Below are 14,520 nucleotides of genomic sequence, written 5' to 3'. Positions count from 1 at the left end.
ATTGAAATTTATGCAGAAAATTACATTCAGCAGAGAAAAAAAAGACGCAGCAACAGATTGCAGCAATTGTGCAGTAAAATGAAGTAATAAAACGCTAAAGAACAAAGAAAAATGCATCAAATCACATATTTTACATTATTATCTAATTACAGATTATTATTTATAAGAAGTTTATTAACTTTCATAATAATTATCTTAAAAATTATAATAAATATAACTTTTAATTGATTGACCGTTTAAGTTTTTTTTACAATGATAATGCATAATAAACTAAAAAATAAAGTAAGAAATAAACAGAAAATCTTTTCTCAACTCAAATGGAAGGGTAGTTAAACTATGAACATTGTTATATGGTACATACCAATACAGTACGAATTCCATACAAAAAAAATGTGGCCGCATATAATTGGTTAAATTATAAATTAAAGAATGATAAAAAGAAGGAAAGTCTGATGGAATACATAAGCTTTGTGCGGTTCGTTTCATACCATCTAGCATTTCCCTTACTATTTGGCCAATGGCCATTCATACCTGTCATGTTTCTTTTCTGTTATTTCTTTTGGAAATATATCTATGTACGTATACGATTAGGTTTCTAATTTACCTTTTCATTTGCGTGCCTTAACAAGAAGATAAATCCGCAGAAGGATTGTTTAACTGTCTTAATGATTCCTCTCTTTGTCTTTTCTACATATGTATTTATATATCCTGCTTTGGAAATGTACTTCATCAAGTTTAAAGATAGGTTGAACCTTGTGATCATCCAGCAGCACTGAAAGCTGATAGATTTGATATCAGACCTTATTTCTAGCTATATTTCTAGACATCAAAGCCATTGACGGTTTCGTTTTACCATTTAGTCCAATATTTTTGTAACATTTGGTTTTTTCTTTTCCTTTTCTGTTTGCTGAATTCTCTCCCTTAGCATCAAAGTCACTAGCTAATAATACGGGTTACGCATATTTCAGCCATAATTATTGCTTCCATAACTTTTGCTACTCCTAAAAATTGAAATTTATAATCAGCACGCACTGAATTGCATATACTATATATATATTGCGTGTTTTAGCATCACCGTAATGTTACTTTCTTTTCTTTAATGAAAGCAACAACTAGTGAACTTTCTGTCGTTATGTCCATGATAAACATTAGGCGAAATGATAATTACTCACTTGTCAATATATCAGTCAATATGAAATAAAATAACAATGAATTTGATCAGTGTGAAGTCCCATTTTGAGTACAAAAGCTCAGACGCCTAGCTAAAAGTAAAAGGATATGATTAGAGATTGATCAGGCTGTGTTTCTCATTACCAGAAATTCTGAAAACATGAGCTTAGGATAGTTTGACGTACCCACCAAACGACATGGAATACACCACGTAATGTTATAGTTTGGAATTGGAACACCGACATGGACATCATAGCCAGCAGTAACAACCCCCCACAGGCATGGGACCGCAAATATCGCATTTTTGGAGTGCAAGCGAAGCAGACACGTCCTTTTTTTTTGCTTTCAATGTCAACGTACATTAACTAAGAGAGAATTTTATTATTATTATTTGGTAGGAGATCAGGAGGGGATATATGAACTCTAAAACATTTTTTTTCAACTTTTGAACAATAACATAAAAATTAAAAACAACATGAACAAGTATATTTGGATTAGTACTACTGAGTACTGACAACCTCAACCAAAGTAGTGCACCTATTCAAATTGGGTCTAGTTAGCTGTGAGATTATCAGTTGACAAATGAGTTAGCTGATTGGCAAATTATTAATTGATTGGTTAATATAAGCACCAGTCTCGAAGGCGCCGATGGAATTCAAGAGGAAAAGGATATCAGTTATGAGCCAACTGCATAATCGCTTTTAAAATTCTCAGCGTATTAGCGTATGTTTACAGCAGCTTCGATGGGGATATTTTGATGAATAAGTTGTTTAAGTTTTTTTTTCCTACTAAAGTATATAATATATAATGTGGAGTTGTTTATAGAAATAATTATTGTTTAATAATATTATATAATAAATAATATATTTTTAAATATCTTAAAATTTATCATAGAATTAATTTAAGCATTTATTTTAATAATTTTAATATTAGAGTAAATTTTATTTAAAATATTTAAATTTATATAAAATTATAAGGTTCATAAAATTATGATAATACGCTGAATTTATAAATATTTTTAGTTTCAGGATAGAAAATTGATTTTAAATTTAGAATTAATTTTTGGATATATTTTAACATGTTTGATTTTATATTAAAAAAATCTAAAATGTTATGACTTTAGAATTGGTTCTAAGTTAAAAAAATTTTAAATAACTTTTACATTCGAATCCAATTTTTTTTTTAATTTTATTCATAACTTGATTTTATAATAAAAATATTATAAATATAAATTACATCATTTCAATATCAATTCCATTAATCAAAATTAATTTTGTTAATATTTATTCAAACACATATTTAATGGTATAATTATATATATATATATATATATATATATATATATATATATATATATATATATATATATATATATATATATATAATTGAGCTGATTTTAATAACTACCATTATTTATATTTGTTAGCCATGTTCCTACATGATTGTAAATGTAAATGTGGATTAAAGAGTAAAAAATGTAGAAGACGACATACTTATAAGTGTTGGCTCTATCTATCACATGAGAATCTAGCAACCCAGTAGTATATATATCTAATCCACCAAATAAATATACATGCAGCTCGTCTTACGCCCCAGATGATATGCAGATGTGCCTTGAAACGTAGAAGCTTAAGTTAGACTATGCACCAACTTATATGATGGGTGACTGATGTTTTGAAACAGAAATACTAGTAATATACATTTTAATATACTTTTTAATTAAAATTTACACAAAAATAAAAAAGCACAAGTTTCATCTCTTATTTAATAAGTCTGCTTATAATTTTTGTAGGTTCTAATAAAGTTTAACTAAAAAGTATGTTTGCAAATGTTACCAACACTTTTCTCTTCCTCAGTTATCAATATATATTTCTTGAAATTTATTGGAAACACGACAAGATCAGTGTGGCCGAACAAGTAAACCAGTACTGTCTCCATTAGAATTAACACATGCTTTACTGTGATGGCTAGGTCAATTTCTTCTTTTCTTTCAAGTTTTCTATTTTTCTCTTGTATTTTTATGACACCCATCAAGAGCTAAACTCTATTATAATAAGTTTGAGATAATCAATGTTTAATTATCGTATCACTTTTCTTACTTTTAGGAATTTACTCTACCATTCTTCACACCAAATCTATTTTTCGAGTTCAACGAATTGACCATTTGCTAAATTTATGAATTGCATTAAATCAATTAGGATTGTTGTAATTGTCTATTAGTTCTAATAATTAAGGATAAACAATGGTTTCCCTTAAAAAGGGGGGGGGGGGGGGGGGGGGGATAAAACAATGGTTGTCGTTATGCGAATTGAAACATAATTTAACTTAAATAAATCGAGTGTACGCATCTATTTATTAGAACTAACTTCCTCTAAAATCTGATGTTATTGGTAGGTTAAATTCTTAATTAAGATCGAGCTTGTTTAGGAGTTACTTATCAATTAGGAAAGGATCAAATAGTGATTAGTTATTAGAGTCGATTAGTAACTATAATAAATTAATTCTTTCAAAAAACTATAATAAATTAATAATTTATCTAAAAAGGATAACGTGATAAATTTATCAAGGACTTAACTCTAAGTACATATCAATTATGAAGTTTTAATTAACTTTTTATGTACGATCGAAAACATTAAATAAGGCCAAACCATCTGTAGATAATTAGGATTCAGTCCGTTGTAAATTATTATCTTATATATATATATATATATGTATGTATGTATACATGTAAGTAACATATATATACTAAATAGTTCACTCATCTCTTCTTACATACAAAAATTATTCTCATTCTTAAATAGAAAAAAAAACTTTCACGTGAGGCATTCTCCTATACAGAGAGACTCCACTTATCCCTTCAACTAGTGGTGAGTTCTATCTTCCTTTATCTCTCTATTCCGCATAACCAACGCTTGCCAATGGTAGTGCTGCGGTTGTGGTGTACCTCTCTCTCTATCTATCTATCGCTAGCTACAATATTGGCTATTACATAATTGGTAATAAAGAAAAACATAGCAGCAAACCATCACAGCAATGTTCTCCAAATCACGATACATAAATAACAACCCATTTTCGCTCGCTCATTCTATAATCCAGAAAACATCTTCAACCAAGACCAACACTACACTGTTCCAAAAAAATTCCATAAATGAACACTTAACCAAAATACTGAAACTCCCCGATGCTTCATTTTTCTCCATAACTCCTACAACTACAAGTAACAAAAACAACAATTCAATTCCCATAACCCAGAAAATATATAGCAAATGCGTACGTCTCTTGGCTAGCTAGCAATGCTCCAAAAAAGAAGAAAAGTAAAACCTTCATCTTTGCTGTCATAGTAGAGCAGCATCCCAGCAAGATCCAGAAATCAAGTGTCCTTAAAAATCTCTATTAGCATCTCCACTATCAGGTAGTTTTTTGTCTCCGAACCAACCAACCATGAACGCATATATAGCCACTATTATTAATTGCATTGCATGTTGCAGCAGGTTTTCCTTGTGATTACCTGCATGCACCATCTTGCAATGAACCACACTGCCTCTACCCACCCAATAGCCAGCTTAGTTTGCATTGCCAACGAAACACAAAACCTAAAGTATAGGATGTGTGGGTTGGTGACGCGTTGCACTGGGCTTTTATGGAGACTTTTCTTTGCCATAAATTTAAGCATAGTCGATTACTTATTGGTACAAGCATAGTCGATGGTTAATCGACACTACCATTAATTTGATTTTTAATTAACAGATTAGGAATTTTAGGTTAAAGAAGTTGACTTTCCCTGCTGTAAAGTGTAAAACTCATTTTGAGGGATGCTATTTAAACATGTTTTAAGTTACATTTTGTTCTCATGTACGTTCTTTTGATATTACAGTTTTTAAAAAAAATTAAAATTAGAGTTATTTTTCATAATTTAGCATAACAAATGTTTATAAAAGTGAGTGTATAAAAATATTGATGAGAAATATTAATTACAATTATTGGAGTATATATAACACCAAAAAATACTTAAGAAAATGAATCTAAGTTTTGTTATCTCCCTTATCCAATGATAATTAATTGCAAGAAACCGATAGAAATTAATTAAATTATATACACAATATATTTTATTTTTATAAAAACAAAAATATTTTTATAGAAAGACAAATAAAAATATATCCTTCAATATTTTAGTTCGTGACATTAAGAGATGATGCAATAGTTATCTTGGTAGCCATAAACTATTGATGTAGTACAAAGTTAAAAAAAACAATAATGTCTGTTTTTTTACAAATAAGAATACTTTTTCATAAAGAAATAATCTTACCAGAAAAACACGTGAAATTTAGGCCAAATTCCATTGTTTAAAGGGTAAAAATAACACTTTTCCGTTTTGATATTTTTGCATTAGGATATATATATATATATATATTAATATTATAAAGAGTGAGGGGTGGGGGGGAAGAGATGTAAGACCTTATGAAGGAATAGTTGATTGACTTAAAAATTGAGAGTTTTCTGAATTTTTATCGTCAACTTCTCAATACTTGTTGAATCCTTGAATCATTAAATTGCATGTTATAAGATATGGTGATACTCGAATTGATGGTTCGGTAAGAGTCATTGATTTTGAGTGTTGCTAAATCTGTACAAGGAATAGGTTCGGGTATTAAAGATAGTGATTAAGAAGGGGGTGGTTAAGTGAGGGGATTCAGTGAGAAAGTGGGACATATATATATGTAACTGTTAATTTGTAAACTTCTTTCACGTTATAAAAGTTAACTTTTGGCGGTTAAAAAAAAGTATGCCATATCAGCTACTACTCTACTAGTCTATATACAAGGGACATTTTAGCTCCTTCTCGTTTTCAAATGACATTTTAGGTGTATATACAAGGGAAAAGTCATGTATATATATATATATCGCGCATAGAAATATAATACTTATTTTAAAAAAAATTATGATAGATTATATAATAGAATTTTGCACATTTGAAGATTTATATAAACATGCATATATTTTTTAAAAGTAAATTAAATATTCGTTGATAATTATTATAGAAAAATTATATGGATAGATTTTATTTATGGCCAGGGGGATTCAGATATTTTTCCAGTTTTAAGGTGAAGAATTGAAGAAGAAAAAACACCATAGAAGTTCAAGTTACATTTTTTGTGTGCGTGGTGAAAATAAGTTCAAGTTACATATACATATGGTCGTGTTGTCATGTTCAAATTAACGTGATCGATCAACTTAGGTTTTAAGTGAGATAAGCATTACGTACCTTTTATTAATGGTCTTCGTTAGTTCATTCCCGATCCCCTTCTGATGATATTTAGATAGACGTAAGATATATCCACGTTATTGCTAATATCAATCTGCTTGAATAATTATTTTGTTTTCGTTGAAAAATATTTCGCACCATAATTTCCTTGCATTGCATGAAATGATTTCAACAAACATTTTTCCATGTTAGTCGCTATGAGTTCACATCTAAATCCAAAATCTATCTTCATCTTGCTTTTGACTATAGTTGATCGTTGCTTGCACGAATTTATGTGACCAAAATGAAATCTTACACTTATCCACACACACACACAATATATATATATATATATATATATATATATATAAAATGATCAAATATTAATTCCACTTAATTAAAATAGTTACCATTGATAAGGTATAAAGGGAAGCTGTTTATCATGCATTCAGGTCAAAGAAATTTTTATCAGAGCATCATAATCGATCAGGAGGAAGATGTCGTTATCGTGTTTGGTGGAGTTAAATCAGCTACCCCTTAAGATCATCCTCAAAGATGTACATTTTATTATTAATTCATTTTCTTACGGAAAAGATTCGCTGTCGTTTTACCAGCTTTCTTACTTTGCAGGTTAGCTGTTAATTTATGACATTATTATCATGCTCGCATATAGTATAAATGTAATTTGTATCAAACTGGCAAATGAAGAAACAAAACTCGCTTGGCCCTTACACCCTTTCTCAGAACATGCCAAAACTGTCTTTGGAGATCAATAGTTAATATAGATCATGCGGTAATTTTAACCAGATAATTTTTTGGGTACATGGTAACACTTTTTCTTGTACCAAAACTCAAATTCCTCATCCTTCTACTAGCAAATTCTAGTCATCTTAAAAGAAGAATAAAAAAAATGTATATATATATATATATATATATATATATATATATATATATATATATATATATATATATATATATATATATATATATATATATATATATATATATATATCATTGCCACTTATTATATTTTGAATTAGTTTAAACATTATGGTTGGATTCGCTTATTTGAATATAGTGGGCGTGGTAATTGAAACTATTTTATCTATGATATTTCATAAGGCCATGGTTTGCTAACATCTATCATTTACTACTTGTGCTAAAAGTAGACCATTTGTTTTATTCTCAAGGACCGGAATTGACATATATCTTTCCATCTCTCTCTTTAAAATGCAATAACTTCGATGAAGTAATGTTCTGATCGATATGATATGCCTCGCTCATTCCCAATTAAACTGCCTTTTTTTTCATTCTACTAAGGAGTCATTTATTAAGATAACTCTCTTCTCACGATAATTCAATTTTAACTCTTGTACTTCAAGCATGCTGGCCAAATTAATTAGATGCAAATTAAGCTTGCGTCTATGAATTAGATCTATCTTAATAATTCGGCATCAACCTCTCACCTTCAATGAACTTGGAGCCAATCAGATTAGAAGCGCCTGTTATAATTAAAATCCAAAACTTGCTCCAACAGATCATTAATTGGTTATTAATTAAATCTTCTTTTGTTAATTTGACTTAGAAGAGAGAGGATCAAAAGCATTAATATTCACCATGAATTAAGGTAGAAATTACTTAATTACTAATTCATCGTGACAATATTGGAATGAGAGTGACGCATGAGACAACTATCTATATCCGACGACATTAATTATTGATAGGTTCCAGTCACATAATTTACTGTCGCCAGTAAAAGAGAGTATAGTACATAACCTAATTACCATGAGAAGATAAATTAAGCCAAACTTAAAACGGGTTTAACTTTAATATTGTGTTAATTATATGAGGACTAAACAAAAATATCTAAAAGATCACTTCATTTGTCCCCAGAAGCATCGAGAAGGCAACCGTGGCTTCTTACTTCATGCATTGGTCAGTCTGACCTCACCAATTATTAGGATAATATAATAAAAATGGTTCATATTAGATATGAACGTCAACCAATTCGCCCCTTCGATAGTGCTCTTATCATAAATTAGAAACACCCATTTTCTTTCTGTCCACACGCGATAATTGACTAGGATAAGTTTGTTTTTAAGCAAAATAATCTGATATGTAATGTAGAAAATCGTTTTCGTTTATGATCATTTTCTAACGTTAGTATGTTGAAATAAGGATGTTTTTTTTTAAGAAAAAAGGTTTGTATTAAACGAGGATTATTTTGAAAAAGTATTTTTAAGTGAAAATATCGAGGTTAATAAAACAATTTCTTAAATGAATTGCAATATTAATTAACTAGAAATATTTTTCGTTTAATTGTTATATATATATATATATATATATATATATATATATATATATATATATATATATATATATATATATTAAACGTAAAGAAATATATTCTTACACTAAACGAAATAAAAATTATCCTGTGCTAAACACTTATTGTTTTGTTAAAAGAATAATTACATGCCCCAACAAACCCGGCCCCATATATCAAAATAAAAGGTTAGTAAAGAAAAAAAAAACAGATTTGGTTCATCTAAAATAAGTAGGAAAAAATCTATTGATCTCAATTACTGTTGATGAGAAGATTAACAATTATATTATAAAACATTCATGATTTATCATACATATTTACAGAATGACAGTTAACTTTTTCATCAATAACTGAAATTACTTATTTTATCATTCAAATGATTGTTCTCTTTAGAAGAATTAGATTTTAAAAAAAGAAAAAACACTCTTGTAATTTTAGTGACTTGGTCCTTTTCTACACACCCTACAATAATGAACTTTCAAGTTCCAAACAATTCATGTATTTGGTTTGCGGTGTGATGGTTGAGTCTTTGCTATCAATGATGTAGAGATGTTTTCACATGTTGGTGGCGTATCCAATACATATTTAGGATCGATATTTGTTTTCTTTTTACGAGCAGTATATATATTTCTGTTAGATATAGACACACTTAATTATATTTTTAATCCTTTTTATTTAGATTATATGTGTGATTTTAGTCCTTTAAATTTTTTTAAGCAAACTAAGTCATTCTATTCTTAAAATTTATAAAATTTTGTCCCTGCTGTCTCTATTGATTTCCTTCTATCTAAAACTCATATTTTCCTTTCTATCTCAATATTTAGGGCTTTATCATAAATTTGGGATATAAATAAAAACTTGGCATTATGATATTCTATCTCAATTTTTTATTAAATATATCAAATTAATGTTTCACTCATTTAATGTTATCCAGTAAATATTAATTTTTACTTGAGTTAGAATATTTTGAAAAGTATATTTATTTTATTTAATCGCTTTATTGTTTTATTTTATATCTTTAGCTGATATGCACGTATCATTTAAAAAAAATAAAAAAAAATATCATATACCATTACCATATACCTTTACCAGTGTAAATACTGTTCCACATATCCACATAATTTAAAGGATATTTGATTTTGTAATAGATGTTTTTATGTTTGTTTTTAATTCTAAAAATATTACATATTTTCATTTTAAAATCTTATATAACAAACAGTAAAAATAATAAAAAAATGTTTTTACCAGCTATTTCCTATACAATTTTTTAAAAAATAAAATAAACATAAAATATTATTCATATCAGACCAAACAACTTACCTCCTTAATTTACTATGTTAGCGATAATGGTCATGTGCAGACAACAAAAGGCATTACCAATATGGGTGGCCCTTTACTAGATATTCAACAAATAACATGGCAAATTTTGAACTGTTTTTATTGGTTGACTTAAATATATTTTTATATTTATAATATTTTTTAATTTATTGTTTAAAAAATATTTTTATTTTATTATTTGACATTTTAAAATTTTTACTTTTTTGATATTTATTGTTAGTCTAAATTCGTTAAAAGATAATGTCACACTTTTGTTAGCTTGTTATATCAATTTAATGAGTTAAGACTAACAACAAGTATCAAAAACAAAAGTTTAAAAAATATCATATAAAAAATAAAAAATATTTTTAAGTAATATTTAAATTGAAAAAGAAATATTTTACAAAAATAAAAAGTATATATAAACCTTTCAAGATATTAAAATAAGGATCCGTCTGATGTCAAGCCATATCTGATTCATGTGTATTTATCGATCGGGCCAACAATTTCACTTCATCCACTATGAGCAAGCTCGAATCAGGCTATCACTAGATAAAAAAAATTATATTTTACTTTGTATATATTTTGCGTGATTTTACATTTCTGTAATTTCATATATTTTTAATTATTTAAACAGATAATTTTATCAAATATTTATAATTCAATAAATTAATTTAATTACTTTCATCTATCACTTAATTATTTAAATTTCAGTTAATTTTATCATATATAATCTTAATCTTCACCAATTATGATCAAATTTAATAATTAATTTGTTTCTTTACTCTCACATTAAAAAAAAATTCTTACTAAATATATTAGTTTTTATAATGAAATAATATTATTTTAGAACAATAATATTTAGACACCTTTAAATATATGATCAAACACTTTCATCAACATTCACAATATTTATCTATATGTCTGTTTTTTATCACTTTATATTATTTATCATATTTATATTTTTTTTTCTCTTTTCTCTTTTTCTCTTTATCTCTTTAGTTGTTCTCATTTAATATTGGAAGTTGATGTATTCTTCCCCACTATTCTAAGGTTTAAAAGGACAAGTCCTAACACAGTACTAAAGTTGTGCACTAAAGTTGTGCTTTGGGAGAATGGTTGATGATGAATTCAAATATAAAAATAATCTCTTACTATATGTAAGGACAAGACTATACTACAGTGATCATCCCTTATACTTTTGTATAGCTCTTCCTTATACTTTTGCATAGCGAGAGCTTCCGGGCATATAATTTGCAGAAATAGGGGCTATATATATAGTTTGCAGATAATCAAAATAAGCTCTGCGGAAAATATCTGCATTCCGCAGATACAAAGAGTAATTAAAGTAATTATTTTATAAAAATTTCAATCAATAGTAATACATCTAATTAATTGGGTATAAATGATCGTTTCTACAACTTGACATGGTCTGGACATCATCGTCAATCGCTACCTACCACGTCTCGGCGAAAAGAATGTTATAATATATATCCCACTTAGACAGTAGCCATTATATTTTAAAGTTTAAACAGGATGCATATCCATTTTTAACCAATATTGAAACCCGACATGCTTGGGTGCTGCACTCCTCCACAAATCTTAATTTCAAAATTGATGTATTGGCGCAGTCAATTATTGACTACTTGAGTTTCCTATACAGACAGTGGACAGGCAAATGATAGTGAACTAGTGTGATTATCCTCAACTGTAGGAGTATCTCCTCTTTTACTTTTATTTTATTATGTTCATATATATCCTAGTTGAGGATCTTCACGTCCAAATTCTGACTTTTTAGAAGTTCCTCGTCCCATTAAATTTTTAAGTGCATATATGCACTTTTGATGTAGCTCAGCATAAAAATTCAGTAAACATATATATATAGGTTTGGGGAAAATGGCATTACAAGGAAAATCACATTTCTATTCATCATCTTTACGCCTAGCTTTTGCACTGGTAATATTAAGGAGCCGGTGAGTGATCATTAAATAAATTTTGGATTGGATCAGAATGGATAGGTTAATATAAATTACATCATTTAAGGTTCAGTGTAGAAAACAGTTAAAACCTAGTTGGTAACACTTGTATTGTATGGCCCATTTTTAACGTCGGGATATACAGTTCATCATCCATAAATCATTTTATACTATAAATCATGATATTTAACTCACCTACCTAAAATTAGTTTTAAAATACACTCAATTTTTATATATCTACTTTAAAAATGATATGTTAATATGTGTGTGCGCATATAACCTAAATAATATATTTATACATCAGCACATTTTTTGTTAAAATTTTGTCTTTTGTTTATTTATATTTGAGATTGTTGAATATGGACTTCATCACTTCATCCGAGTCTCAACAAGTCCATTGAATTAATAGGTTACAAATTGGATATCTAAAAGATATTAATTGATTATTATATTGGTTGGTACGTTAACTAAAACTGACATTTATTGTTGTAGATATATGAATATTTGTATTGGATATATATTTTTTCTTTCTTTCTGAAAACAAGATATCTTTGTAGTAAAAAAAAATGAAACTAATCTTCAAAATAATTAAGATAAGTTTTGTCTCTCAATAAAATCTTTTGCATATGCACGATCAGATATAATACTAGTGGCAGAATGTAAAACGAATAGTCTGCTACAGTGCTACTTTTGGTAATCTTAAGTCCTTGTTAATTTGGATAATCAATTAGAGTAGGGAGGCACAACGAATAGTGGATAACTAACGCACTCAAGTATTAGGTCCACTTAATTCATGGGAGAATCTTTGTCAGTTGTGACATGCTAATTAACGATTGTTAGGTACAACATGTTACATATATGTGCTAGGGCGAAGGTAATGGAAAGTTCGGATGTTGGGTGTTGGGGCATCGAGCAGAGCATATATCAGACACATCCATTTCTTCAAGTATGGTTAGGCAACTTGAATCACTACCAACCTCGTCTAATTTCAATATGTATACAAAATTCTTACAGGTTGACATTTCCTTCATTCATTTCGTTACGGTGCTGCAACTGACTCTGATAGCCAACAACAATGTATTAACATCAATATTAGGCAGTAGTCCTCCTCTTATCCACAATTGACTAATTGCTTGTATTAATACGATAATGTATTGATTATTCTGTAGCATGTTGCCTCAGTCATGTGGGAAATTTAATTATCTTTAAATTGGTGCTGTTAATATTTTTTCTGAGAATATGTTAAATTTTTTTAAAAAATATTAGATGGAAAACATAACTATTTAATTAACATTTTAAATTAAATTATTTAACATTTTCTGCATGAAAATAAAATAGTAACATGTATTGCACAGACAAACCTATCATATTTTTTTATTTATAAAACTCAAATTTACTTAAGATGTTTACCTTAATTTTACTTCGATTAATATAATATTAGTAATATGAGTGAGTTTGTTTAAACTTTTTTAAAAAAAATATTTTTTTAATAAAATAAACAGTTTTTTATTTTCCTGATATGTTTGTCTAAATTGCTTTTTTTTTAAATATTTATTTTAAAATTGCTTCTTTTTAAGTTTAAAAAACCCACCCAATATACCTCGATCCAACTTAAACATAACCCATTTCTTTTTATTTTAATTCAACTCCTAATAAAAGAACCAATTACTTTGACTTAAGTTTGTAAAAGAGAATCAAACTCCGAAACCAACTTGTGAAAGAGTATCACGACTCACGAGTATCATTACATCTAAAATATCATGTTATTACTAAAGCAGCTATTGGGCTTTTCCACCCAATAATCAGTTGGGTTGAATTCTCCTTCCATTCTGAGTAACGAATTCATGATAACGGGTTTGGTTTTTGGGTCCAGGCATATGTGTTGACAAAATCCTTTAAAAAATCTATAAGAAATCTCGTTGGATTAATTATCATTTCAGTTTTTTTTTAATTAAGTTTTTCATACTTGGGATTATTTTTAAATTATTATTTAATATTTTTTTTTTCAATTTTTCCCGCTCTGTTTTCTAATTTCTTATTATCAGTTAGCAAAATTAACTAAAAGATCAAAGGGCTAAAACAAAAGGGTTTAAGGTTTGAAATTTGAACTGGAATGTAGAATAATTGTGACAAGAAAAACATAAATGTTCCGACAATGACTGTACTTCATATCAGTTAGTTATTTCCTGTAAGTTTGTTAGTCGTATTAACAAGTAACAACTATAACTAGCTGGTTCTGTTACTTTGTATCTGTTTATTGATCAGTTGAATAAATATATTTTTTTCTCTTATTGTTTAAATAATTCTCTTCCTCTCCATTTTGTATGAGATGTAACATGCATCTGAACGAGTCTACAAAAGCGTGCGTAAAAAGTGAAATGAGTAAGCAAAAGGGTTCAAAAAAATGTTTGTGTTTATGACTGACACGCACTCAAGCAATTCCAAAGTGCTAAACACCTAACCTTATCCTTGTATTATATGAAAAAAAC

Source organism: Glycine soja, chromosome 11 (assembly GCF_004193775.1).
Source record: "Glycine soja cultivar W05 chromosome 11, ASM419377v2, whole genome shotgun sequence".
NCBI lineage: Eukaryota > Viridiplantae > Streptophyta > Magnoliopsida > Fabales > Fabaceae > Glycine > Glycine soja.
Note: the sequence above shows the minus strand (reverse complement) of the source record.